The sequence below is a fragment of the Manis pentadactyla genome, chromosome 4 (assembly GCF_030020395.1).
Source record: "Manis pentadactyla isolate mManPen7 chromosome 4, mManPen7.hap1, whole genome shotgun sequence".
In the NCBI taxonomy this organism is placed as follows: domain Eukaryota; kingdom Metazoa; phylum Chordata; class Mammalia; order Pholidota; family Manidae; genus Manis; species Manis pentadactyla.
This window is the reverse complement of record NC_080022.1, coordinates 90,285,733-90,299,508: the sequence shown is the minus strand read 5'-3', so window position 1 is coordinate 90,299,508 and position 13,776 is coordinate 90,285,733. Positions and strand designations below refer to the sequence as shown.

The following is a 13,776-nucleotide window of genomic DNA, read 5'->3' as shown; positions in this document are numbered from 1 at the left end:
GGCTGAAATGCATGTTTTTACTTTTTCTATTAAAACAAAATACACTCAATCTGAAAAGGCTATGTTTTGTATGATTCCAACTATATTACATTCTGGAAAAAGCAAAATTTGGAGACAGTGAGTTCAGTGGTTGCCAGGGGCTAGAGGGAAGGGAGAGATGAATAGGCAGAGCATAAAGGATTTTTAGGGCAGTGAAACTACTCTGTATGGTACTATAATGGTGATGCATGTCATCATACATTTGTCCAAAATATGCACATTCATGCTTAGAAGGTGCAGCACCAAGAGTGAACCTTAGGTAAGCTATGGACTACAGGTGATGATGATGCGTCAGTGTAGGTGCATCAGTCGTAGCAAATGCACCACTTCGGTAATGGATGTTGATAATGGGGGAGGCTATGTATGTGTGGGGACAGGGAGTTTATGGGAAATCTCTGCATATTTGCTTAATATTGCTATAAACTCAAAAGTTCTCTAAAAAATAAAGTCTATTAAAAGTACAAAACCATCTTGACCACTCTTCCCCTTTGGCTGATGCAACTTGTTTATTTCTAGTTCATCTGTATTTCTTTTCTATTTCTTTACTGAGATAAATTTTCTGTTTCTCTTTTGAGCAAAATTCCTAGTGTAATTGTCTACACACCCTGTCTGCAAATACTCCCCTTATGTTATTTCTTAAACCAACTCCAACTAGAGGTTATTTTTCCATTGAAACTCTTTAAAAAAACTTATTAATAATCTTGATGCTTCTAAACCCAATGGCCGACTTTCCATTATTGTTGACCCAGCACAACATTTAATGCTGTCATTCATTCTCTTGTTAAAATATTTTCTTTTTTTAGCCTCCTGGACACCATATTTTTTGTCTTCCCCTTATTCTGGTTTCATATCCTCAGGGTATATGCTGATTCCTTCTTTTCTCCCTAACTTTTGAATATGAGGATGTCCTAAGTTTCAGTCCCTGTTCATCTCCCCTTCTTTGTTTATACTCACATTCTTGGGGATCTCTTCTAGCCATACATTTTAATTTCTCTCCTTAGATTAACATGTCCTCTATTCATATCTTTTGTCCAGCCTCCATTCTTGAGCTTCAGTTGGTACCATTAATTCTCACAAAACTTGCAACATTTGCAGTTTCTCATATCTCATTTGGTGGCAAATCCCATCTTGAAGAGGCTTAAGCCAAGTCTTGAGAACATCTTTGATTTCATTTTTTCTCACACTTTGCCTCAAAACCAGTATGAATCCTTGTTGGATTTACCTTATCAATATGTCCAAAAGTTATTTATCCCATCTATGAAGAAGTCACCTGTATCAGAAAACAATTCTCCCTATAAGAACAGCTAAAACCTGAATAAAATACAACACGTGCACACACAGACACACACACACACACAATTCTTGTAGGCATCAGAGAACAGCCAAGTCAGGTAAAATCTGGAGGAGTCAAGATCCCAAAGAAAAAAAATTACACTGCATTTTCCTCTTAAGGAATTTGTCAATTTGTAAATCAGCAAAGGACAGAACAGACAGAAAACAGCAATTCAGAATTGTTGGCAATTCCTGAGTCTAGGAGGGAGAAGCAAAAACTTGTTTAGGGCTAATCAATTATGAGATACCTTAGAAATATTAGGTTGTAACTTGAAAGTCCTTGAAGGAACTCTAGGCATAAAGGCAAATTGGAAACTGACAGGCCATTCAGGATGACTGAAATTTAGTCTCAAATCGTATCATATCTTGTTGGATCAAAGATCAAGATTATCTAACTGTTCTCTAACTGCCTGAAAGAAATTCTTCAGAAATTTCATCATATTTTGAGAAAGATAGCATCATCCTGAATCTGTGCAATTTTTCAAGAGCACTGTATAGAATTTAGTCAAAAGTGGTAAGCAAAAAAAAAAACAAAAACAAAAAAGAAGCAAACAAGAAAGATAGGAATAAATGGTTAAATCTAAGAGAAAAAAACAGATACTGGAAATAGGTACCTAGTGATGTCAGTATTAGACTGACCCTACACAGACCTAGGCACTCTCGTTTCTAGTACGAGCTGATTCCCACTATCCTCCATTGCCTGTCTCAGACCTTAAAATTTCTGTGATGAATATGTTAAATAAAATGGATGAGAAGATGGAAAATTTCACTATAAAATGAAATCTGTTCTAAAATACAAAATGCATACTGTGGAACTAAAAATTATAATATTTACAATAAATAACCTAAAAGATAGATTTAACCATATAGTTGACATAGTAGGAAATTAGTAAACTGGACTTTAGGTGACTAGAAATGTCCAGTGTAAAACAGGCAGAAAACAAGAAGTATGAGAAATACCTAATGTATGAAACATAACTGAAAGCTATAACATATGTGTAATTGCAGTCTTTAAGTGAGATGGGTGAGAGAAGAGCAGAAACAATATGAAATAAATAACTGGGAATTTTTACTATTAGCAAAAAAATCAAACTTCAAATTGAGGAAGCTTTTCAAAAGCAAGAAGGAATTATAAAAAAGACCTATGCACCTAATTATGTCATAATAAAACTGCTGAAAACTAACAACAAATCACAATTCTAAAAGCAGCCAAAGATAAATAAAAGCATAGTAATGTTAAGTAGTGAGAGTAAAACGGAGGGCTAACTCAACTATTCAATAAGAACAACAGAAACCGAAAGAAAATTGAATGAATTCTTTAAATTCCTGAAAGAAAATGCCTGTCAATTTCTCTCAGAAATGTCCTTCGAAATATCCTTCTAAAGATGTTTACAGATAAAGAAAATGAAAGACTGCTTTGCCCACAGACTTAAACAAAAGAAGTATTAAAGGTAATTCTTAAGACAAAAGTAAAATTATCCTAGATGTTGATACGTAATGCAGGAAGACTGCTGGAAAGGAGACAGGCAAATAAATGGCACTGATTAAACATCTCGAAGTTTTGTGAGGTTTCAAATACATGCAAAATTAAAATACATGCATACAATAAGAGAAGACATGGGAGGGAATATATTAAAGGGTTAAAGAGTATGACTACTGTATTAGTTGGTATTCTAGGCCCTTGTTCTAAGCCTGAACAGTGGAAAAAGTATTAATTCAGAGTAGACTGTAGTAAGTCAAGAATGCACACTATAATCTCTAGTAAAAACAATACAAATAATAAAAGAAGGTATAAAAACAAGTTAATTAAGGAGTCATATGGAATGATACAGGCAAAATCTTACTAGAATCTAGCTACAACTCATTTCTTTCTCTGCTACCATCCTGATTCGACCCAACAACAGTGTTCACCTGGATTACTGCAATACATTTCTCTAATTGTAAAGGGTTTTATTATTATGTGTAACATAGGCAAAATCATTTTAAGTCAATACATTTTTATTTAAGGAATTTCATATGCTGTGATTCCTTCCCCTGCCAATCACCTTAGCTCCTCCAACGTCTGAGTAATGATCTTTCAGACAGTCCTTTTAAAACATGTCATTATCAGTCAGTCCAATATTCTTTTAGTTGAGCTTCTTTGATCACCACTTGAATATGGACATACTTCAAAAATTCCTCACCCATAGTCTCTGGGATCCAGTTTCTTCAAGCAATTACTTTGGCGTAACATTCAGGGTCAGAGTAGATGGATCCGCCCAGTTCTCAACTGCAGACACCTTATGCTGTCATACCCTAGAAATAGTACAGATCATTAGAATATGTAAATACGAAAGATTAAAAAAAAGATTTTCTGTTAGAGGTCTTCCGTATGTGTAGCAGACCCATCTTGTCGTTCTTCTCCACAGATCTACCACACAGTTTTGTGAGTAAAGGAAATTACAAATATACTCTCTGAAGTGTTTCCAGTGACACATGTCTACAGAAAAAAACCCCATCAGGATAAACATCAGCTGCAATACATTTTCATACCTCTGTTACCACGTTTTCCCACAATTTTTACAATATGGCAGCCAATGAGTTCCTTTTAAAATATGTTAGATCATGACATTGCTTTGCTCAAACTTTCCAAGTGCATTGATCACTCACGGAGTAAAGTCCAAAGTCATTACATGATTTTCACTCATGACCTTTAGTGTTCTCACCTACTTTTCTTACTCATTCATTGTTTCACAGGCCTGACTGGACCATTTACACATCAGGCACACTTAAACTGCAGGTACTTTCACCTGGCTTTTGCTCTGCTTGGAATGTCCATCCTCCGTCTATGAGAATCACTCAGTTCCGAACTATCTTCAAGTCTTTCTTCAGATGCCTCTCAGTGAGGCTACCGGGACCATTTTATTTGAAAGTACATACCCTTCCTGCACTTCTAGTCTCCTTTGCCCTGTTCTACCTTTGTTTTGTCTTGTGTAACTATTATTATCTCCCTAAAGCAGAATAAATAACTCTTCCTTCATGGTCCTGCAGGTGGGACAGTAATCCTGTTGTATCCTGTTAATCATTTGCCTGTCTCTCCCTACAAGACTGGAGGATCCTTGAAGAAGAGTGTCTTTGTTACCTGGTGTTGTACTCAATAAATCACTTCTAAAACGATGGTAAATGCAAAGTAAACAAAGTCATAATCCTGACTTTACTATTCTTAAACAATTTTTTGAAGATAACTCATGTTTTGAAGATATAAGTATTGATAAATAAGAAAAATTATTCTTATAATGAAACCTATATAGCAATGAAAATGAATGAATTTTAGATACCAACAACATAGATGTGTCTTAGAAATAATAAGTAAATAAGTCATAAATTTTCACATACAATATGATACTCTTTATAAAACAAAATCACAAATAAAACATCTACACATATAACAAAAAATATTTGGAGAATTAAAAGAATTTTGTACAAAATTCACAGAAGTGAGTGTCTCCACGTTTAAGCAGGATGAATGGAGCACAGTTAGATACAGTATATTGACAGGATTCTCATTGTCAATCTAGTTGGTGAATTCACAAAAGTTCACTTTACTATTATATTTCATAACTTGCATTATATCTCACTTCTAATATTTAGGGTATAACAAATATATATACTTACACATGACTTAAAATTTTAAACACTCCAGTGACTCAATCAATTTCATATATTAAGTTGTACATCTTCGGTCACAATTAGACCTTCGAAATTAATCTTGAGTTGATATCTCCAAAGTATTTTTCCTGGAAGACTTTCATATGTAGGGTGGTAAAAACAAAAAGTGACAAGGCCAAGTCGTTTTTTGATAAACTGTCCAACATCTCCTGCTAAAAATTCTCAATATGTACCTGCATAGACCACAAAAAGCCCTTCAGTAATAATTTTTTTGATTTGTTTAACTAAGTGTTCTCAGACTTATTTGACCAAGCGTCACGTCTTCCATCATCATTGGAAGCATTGTTCAATGTAACATACTTTAGGAAATATTGCTGATAAATTTACCAGGGTTGCTGTAAATCTGTAGTCATCAATGCCACCCGTAGGAGGAAAAAATTATATCTCTGAGAAATTATGAAAGATGATGTTAGGGACAATCTTTCAGAACAATTTTATAGGCTGAACTCTGTGTAGGGTTGTTGAATCTCTATTCAGTGCCTCTTCAGCGTAGTTATATTTTTATGTGATATTACTATTGACCTAATCATACACTGCTATGTAATCATTCTTAATTTTTTTACCCATGAGTGTACATAATTCATATTAGATTTGTATTAGATGACTGGATCACATATGTCAAGGCCATTTCTATTGCATCCCACAAAGAATAAAGCTTTCAAAACACAAAGTATGGTATTTTGAAAAGCTTTAGATCCATCCTTATGTATATTATAGGCAAAATTTTTATCTAGATGTATTCTCCTCTTTGTCCAAGTCATTTTTTTAATTATATGGTTCTTTTACAATATGACTACACTAATTACAAATATTTTTCTTGAAAATCAGATTATGCTATTTTCACACTGCCTTAAATTAATAGTGGTAAAGTAAGGAGATTACAATTTACTCAGCAAAGTATATTAGCAATTCAGGATGTTTCATAAATAGGACATTGCATAATTCTATTATTTTAATTGCCATGTACCCCAAGAAGAAAAGTGAACATTCTCATTTTTCAGTTAACCTTTGAGAAATTAGTTTGTTTCAATAAGCTTCTTAATATGATTGAAGTAATTTATTTAAGCTGGAAAATGTCATAATTCTTACATTTTAAAGGCTATTGGGAATGAAGAATACTTCCTTAAAGAAACTAAAATTACCTACCTAATTAAAAATATTGAAAACATAACACTAAGAAAATTAATTATAAGCTCTCCAGCACTTAGTTTTATTCAGTTAAGAATAGCTTTTAATGTTACCTTGAAATGTTTTGTTTTGGGTAGATTCAATAAACAATTTGAATCTCTATCCAGAAAAATATACCAATTCAGCAAATCCATTTTTCCTTGAATGGTTCTTTGATTTGTGTTCCGTGAGATACATGGGAAAATGCTCAAAGGTCATTAATACTGTCATTAATATACATTAGTCACTGGAGTAGACCATTTCCCAACTGGATAACATCACATTTCCAATAGACCCCCAATTAATGACTGTCTAATTGTCTCATCTGCAAATCTTACAAAGCAATATTTTTACTAAGCAAATTGAAACTTCCATTGCAAAAACTCTGCAGGGCTGAGGACATAATTAACTATACTGAGGCCTACTTGATCTCAGAAGCCCTGGGGATAACCAATAATTAGTTTCAGTCTGAAATGGTTTTGTTGCTATAACCATGACTCAGTGTTTCTGAACTACTGAAGTTTTGATGACTGTTGCTTATTTGGATCAGAACAGAAAAGCTATAGCTAACTCAAGCTATATAGAATAATAAATTTTCCAAGCTATCTTGAGATTAAGAACAATCAAAGTAAATAAAGCATCAAGTACTATTTATCTTCCAAATTATTAGTGCTTACAAAAACAAAGGGGGCTAAAATAATAACCACTCTGTATCCATCGCATTCAATGTTATACAGCAGCTGCATTTCATTTCATAAAATGAGAGAAAATTAAGAGATCTGATTGGTTGATAAACAGTCTAACTATGGATTCCTGGGCAATTCAGTCTGAAATTTATGAGTATCACCACTTAATTAAGAGTAAGAATTCTGAGCACAGACTATAATCAGTATAATTCAGGAAGCTCAATATATGTAAGACCCATCAGTTAGTAAAGTGGGCAGAAGGAATTGAACACTGATAGTCTAATAAGAATTCCAAAACCAGGAACTCTAAATAAAGTCAATTCATAAAACTCAAAATATATGCTTAAGGTATGCTATGCAAAAGGGCTTTTAAATACAATTTTCTGGTACCATGACCCTATTTTACTTTAAAATTAGAAAAAAAAGTTAAACTATTGAAGTTATCTCTCTGTTTCAGTATCAGAGATGACATTAAAGCAGTTTTATCTTTCTGCTCCCCGCTTGTGAGTGTGTTTTGCCCTTTGAGCATTAGGTGAAATTGACCACTCTTCCAGGAATATATTAAGGTACTATCTTTGATTTAAGTAGGTGTAATAATAAAAAAAAAAGTGCACACATCATTACATTAGTCATGACCAGTGCTCCTTAAATCATGATCACAGACAACCTGATATTAAAAAGTGTAAGTGCAGCACATTGAAATTTCACCAATATTTACTAATACCGGTCAGACCTAAAAAAATCAGGTCTAAATGATATTAGTGCCAAAGCTGTCAAGTTGTGTAGCATATCAATTTTTTACTGAGTTGTACAAATGGATAATTTATAGTACTATAGTATGACTATCAAATAAGATATTTAAACAAATAGGGAGTATAGACCTTTCTGTGTCTAAGAGGACAAATGTGTACCTTGAGGACAAAACTGTATCATCATTATAGTCAGAGAACTTTTCTCATGAATGAATTAAAGAATTGAATTTCCCAGTAGTGGAACCCCTAGCTGACATGCTCCTGCATTAACCTGACTTGTCCATCTGGATGCTTATATTCATATGGACACAAAATAACCCAGTCTGACTTGGGTTTGTTGACATGCTTGTCTCTTTGCAAACTTAGGAATAATTCAAGAGAATCAGAGAGATGTTGTCATACAAAACTAGAGTTTAGACTTTTTTCTCGATCAATGCATGTAGACATGAACACCCTTAACAATTTGTGTGAGAAAATGATCTCAGTAGGTGTATGAAAGAAAAGAGACAATCTGATATGAAATATATAAGGAGTCATTTATTATCACTCTTAAGGATCATGTCCCTGCAGTCAGACTTCATGAGTTTATAATACAAACTCCACTATTTACTTGTTGCACAACCTTGAACAATTTTAATGAACCTCTCTACGGTCTCAGTATTCCCATTTGTAAAATAGGGGCTAAGATTAGTAGTTACTAATACGATTATTATGAGGGTTCCATAGGAAATTCATATAAATATATGAAACAAAAATGACAATTACTATTCTAATTGTTTGTAAAGATGGTCATATTGTTTATAAATTAAATGCTAATAATAAGTTAATAAATCATATATATGAAGTACTTACTAGGTTCTAAAAGCCTTGCATATATTAAGTCATTTAATGTTTACATTTTTCTATGGGATATTATTTTACAGATAAGAAAAGGGAAATACAGAGAAATACTTAGCCAAGGTCACATAGATCACACTTCTGGGATGAAGGGGATTAGGCTCGAACTCATATGATTAAGAAGTACAATTTGGCAGCATAGAAAACCAGAATGGCTCCTTTTCTTGAAAACTAAACTTGTCAAGCTACAGAGGCTGGAGGAAGCAGCTATTGCCTGGGTAATGAAAATAATGCAGTTTCCCTGGAAAATAATACTTTATAACTAGAAGAAAGCAGCACTACTATATTGTCATATCTAGAAATTTTTTTTCACATCTTAAACATTTTTGCATGCACTCTTAAGATACAATAGACAGAATATATATTAAGTGTCTCTGCTTCTATCAATGGAGACTTAAGACAGTTAACATATTTTTATAAGTCTTATGTTTCAAGTTGTAAAAAACAACTGCCCAGCTTTTGTGAGCGGTTCCATTAGATTAAAATGAAATAATAGTTATAAAAATTTTCTGAGAATAGGGAGGCAGAGCCAAGATGACGGCGTAAGTAGAGCAGCGGAAATCTCCTCCCAAAACCACATTAATTTTTGAAAATACAACAAAGAAAACTCTTCCTAAAAGAGAGACAAGAAGACACAGGACAACAGCCAGACCACATCCACACCTGCGAGAACCCAGTGCCTCATGAAGGGGGTAAGATACAAGCCCCAGCACGGCGGGACCCGAGCACCCCACACCCCAGCTCCCAGCGGGAAGAGAGGAGTCAGAGTGGGGAGGGAGAGGGAGCCCAGGACTGCTAAATAGCCAGCCCCAGCCATCTGCACCAGGGTGCAGACACAGTGCATGCGTGAGGTGCTGGAAACTAGGGAAAAAGGACAATAAGACCTGAGAGCAGGTCCCTGCAGACATTGCACCCAGGACAAAGAAAAGCAAGTGCTTTTTGGAAGTCCTAAAGGTACAGGGACCCCAAAACTGGACGGAAGTGTCCTGGGACACTTAGTCTAGCAGCAGGGAATCTGGGGATCTCTGGGCACGCTAACCCCCTGGGCAGCAGGGAGCACGGAGGCCCCTCACGGAGATAAACAGCCTCACGACCATTTCCCCTCAAAGCAGCTCCACCATGTTGGAGCGGCAGACTGAGGCAGGCCACGCCCACAGCAACAGTGGAGATAAAATCCATAGCAGCCAAGCAGGAAGCAGAAGCCCTGTCTGCGTGTAGCTGCCCAGCAAAAGCCACAAGAGGTTGCTGTTCTCCCAAGAGAGGAGGGCCACAAACCAACAAGAAGGGAAGTTCTTCTAGCCGTCACTCGTGCCAGCTCTGCAAACTATTCTTATCACCATGAAAAGGCAAAATTAGAGGCAAATGAAGATCACAGAGACAACACCAGAGAAGGAGACAGACCTATCCAGTCTTCCAGAAAAAGAATTCAAAATAAAAATCATAAACATGCTGACAGAGATGCAGAGAAATACGCAAGAGAAATGGGATGAAGTCTGGAGGGAGATTACAGATGCCAGGAAGGAGATTACAGAAGGGAAACAAAATCTGGAAGGATTTATAAGCAGAATGGATAAGATGCAAGAGGCCATTGATGGAATAGAAACTAGAGAACAGGAACGCATAGAAGCTGAAACAGAGAGAGATATAAGGATCTCCAGGAATGAAACAATATTAAGAGAACTGTGTGACCAATCTAAAAGGAACAATATCTGCATTATAGGGGTACCAGAAGAAGAAGAGAGAGAAAAAGGGATAGAAAGTGTCTTTGAAGAAATAATTGCTGAAAACTTCCCCAAACTGGGGAAGGAAATAATCAAACAGACCACGGAAATACACAGAACTCCCAAAAGAAAGGACCCAAGGAGGACAACAACAAGACACATAATAATTAAAATGACAAAGATCAAGGACAAGGGAAGAGTTTCAAAGGCAGCTAGAGAGAAAAAGGTCACTTATAAAGGCTATCATAAGACTTCTCAACAGAAACCTTACAGGCCATAAGAGAATGGCATGATATATTTAATGCAAAGAAACAGAAGGGCCTTGAACCAAGGATACTGTATCCAGTACGATTATCATTTAAATATGAAGGAGGGATTAAACAATTCCCACACAAGCGAAAGCTGAGGGAACTTGCTTCCCACAAACAACCTCGACAGGGTAAGTTAGAGGGACTGTTCTAGACGGGAGCACTCCTAAGAATAAACAGATGTCACCAGAGAAAATAAAATCACAGCAAAGAAAGCAGACGAACCAAATACTAACTAAAGGCAAAAAATAAAATAACTACCCACTAAAAGCAGTTAAAGGAAACACGAAAGAGCACAGAATAAAACAACCAACATATAAAGAATGGAGGAGAAGTAATAAGAAGGGAGAGAATAAAAGAATCTCCAGACAGTGTATATAACAGCTCAATAAGCAAGCTAAGTTAGGCAGTAAGATATTAAAGAAGCTAACCTTGAACATTTGGTAACCAAGAATCTAGAGACTACAATGGCAATAAGTACATACCTTTCAATAGTCACCCTAAATGTAAATGGACTGAATACATGAATCAAAAGGCACAGAGTAACAGAATGGATAAAAAAGCAAGACCCAACTATATATGCTTACAAGAAACTCACCTCAAACCAAAAAACATGCACAGACTAAAAGTCAAGGGATGGAAAAACATATTTCAGGCAAACAACAGCGAGAAGAAAGCAGGGGTTGCAGTACTAGTATCAGACAAAATAGACTTCAAAACAAAGGAAGTAACAAGAGATAAAGAAGGACATTACATAATGATAAAGGGCTCAGTCCAACAAGAGGATATAACCATTCTAAATATATATGCAACCAAAACAGGAGCACCAGCATATGTGAAACAAATACTAACAGAACTAAAGGGGGAAATAGAATGCAATGCATTCATTTTAGGAGACTTCAACACACCACTCACCCTAAAGGATAGATCCACTGGGCAGAAAAAAAGTAAGGACACGGAGGCACTGAACAACACACTAGAACAGATGGACCTAATAGACATCTATAGAACTCTACATCCAAAAGAAACAGGACACAAATTCTTCTCAAGTGAACATGGAACATTCTCCAGAATAGACCACATACTAGCTCATAAAAAGAGCCTCAGTAAATTCCAAAAGATTGAAATTCTACCAACCAACTTTTCAGAACACAAAGGTATAAAACTAGAAATAAATTCTACAAAGAAAACAAAAAGGCTCACAAAAACATGGAAGCTTAGCAACATGCTCCTTAATAATAAATGGATCAACGAACAAATTAAAATAGAGATCAAGGAATATATGGAAACAAATGACAACAACAACACAAAGACCCAACTTTTGTGGGACGCAGTGAAATAGGTCTTAAGAGGAAAGTACATAGCGATTCAGGGACACTTAAAGAAGGAAGAACAATCCCAAATGAATAGTCTAACATCACAATTATCGAAACTGGAAAAAGAAGAACAAATAAGGCCTAAAGTCAGCAGAAGGAGGGACATAATAAAGATCAGAGAAGAAATAAACAAAATTGAGAAGAATAAAACAATAGAAAAAATCAATGAAACCAAGAGCTGGTTCTTTGAGAAAATAAACAAAATAGATAAGCCTCTAGCCAAACTTATTAAGTGAAAAAGGGAAGCAACACACATCAACAGAATCAGAAATGAGAATGGAAAAATCATGACAGACTCTACAGAAATACAAAGAATTATTAAAGACTACTAAGAAAACCTATATGCTAACAAGCTGGAAAACCTAGAAGAAATGGACAACTTCCTAGAAAAATACAACCTTCCAAGTCTGACCAAGGAAGAAACAAAAAAGTTAAACCAATTACAAGCAAAGAAATTGAAACAGTAATCAAAAAACTACCAAAGAACAAAACCCCAGGGCCAGACTGATTTACCTCGGAATTTTATCAGACATACAGAGAAGACATAACACCTATTCTCCTTAAAGATTTCCAAAAAATAGAAGAGGAGGGAATACTCACAGACTCATTCTATGAAGACAACATCACCCTAATACCAAAACCAGGCAAAGACCCCACCAAAAAACAAAATTACAGACCAATATCCCTGATGAATGTAGATGCAAAAGTACTCAATAATATATTAGCAAACCGAATTCAAAAATGTATCAAAAGGATCATACACCACGACCAAATGGGATTCATCCCAGGGATGCAAGGATGGTACAACATTTGAAAATCCATCAACATCATCCACCACATGAACAAAAAGGACAAAAACCAAATGATCATCTCCACAGATGCTGAAAAAGCATTTGACAAAATTCAACATCCATTCATGATAAAAACTCTCAGCAAAATGGGTACAGAGGGCAAGTACCTCAACATAATAAAGGCCATATATGATAAACCCACAGCCAACATCATACTCAACAGCAAGAAGCTGAAAGCTTTTCCTCTTAGATAGGAAACAAGACAGGGATGCCCACTCTCCCCTCTGTTATTTAACATAGTACTGGAGGTCCTAGCCATGGCAATCAGACAAAACAAAGAAATACAAGGAATCCAGACTGGTAAAGAAGAAGTTAAACTGTCACTATTTGCAGATGACATGATATTGTACACAAAAAACCCTAAAGACTCCACTCCAAAACTACTAGAACTGATATCGGAATACAGCAAAGTTGCAGAATACAAAATTAACACACAGAAATCTGTAGCTTTCCTATACACTAACAATGAACCAATAAAAAGGGAAATCAGGAAAACAACTCCATTCACAATTGCATCAAAAAGAGTAAAATACCTAGGAATAAACCTAACCAAAGAAGTGAAAGCCCTCTACCCTGAAAACTACAAGACACTCTTAAGAGAATTTAAATGGGACACTAACAAGTGGGAACTCATCCCATGCTCTTGGCTAGGAAGAATTATTATCATCAAAATGGCCATCCTGCCCAAAGCAATATACAGATTTGATGCAATCCCTATCAAATTACCAGCAACATTCTTCAACAAACTGGAACAAATAGTTCAAAAATTCATATGGAAACACCAAAGACCCCGAATAGTCAAAGAAATCCTGAGAAAGAAGAATAAAGTAGGGGGGATCTCACACCCCAACTTCAAGCTCTACTATAAAGCCATAGTAATCAAGACAATTTGGTACTGGCACAAGAACAGAGCCACAGACCAATGGAACAGACTAGACA

General features: G+C 35.5%; 1 non-coding gene across 1 annotated transcript; it reads right to left on the bottom strand.

The window, feature by feature from the left end:
- Positions 1–3,753: 3,753 nt before the first annotated feature.
- On the bottom strand, positions 3,754–3,885 carry LOC118908989 (small nucleolar RNA SNORA18). The gene has a single exon (XR_005023452.2). It is a non-coding gene; the product is annotated as a small nucleolar RNA SNORA18 (small nucleolar RNA).
- Positions 3,886–13,776: the final 9,891 nt, after the last annotated feature.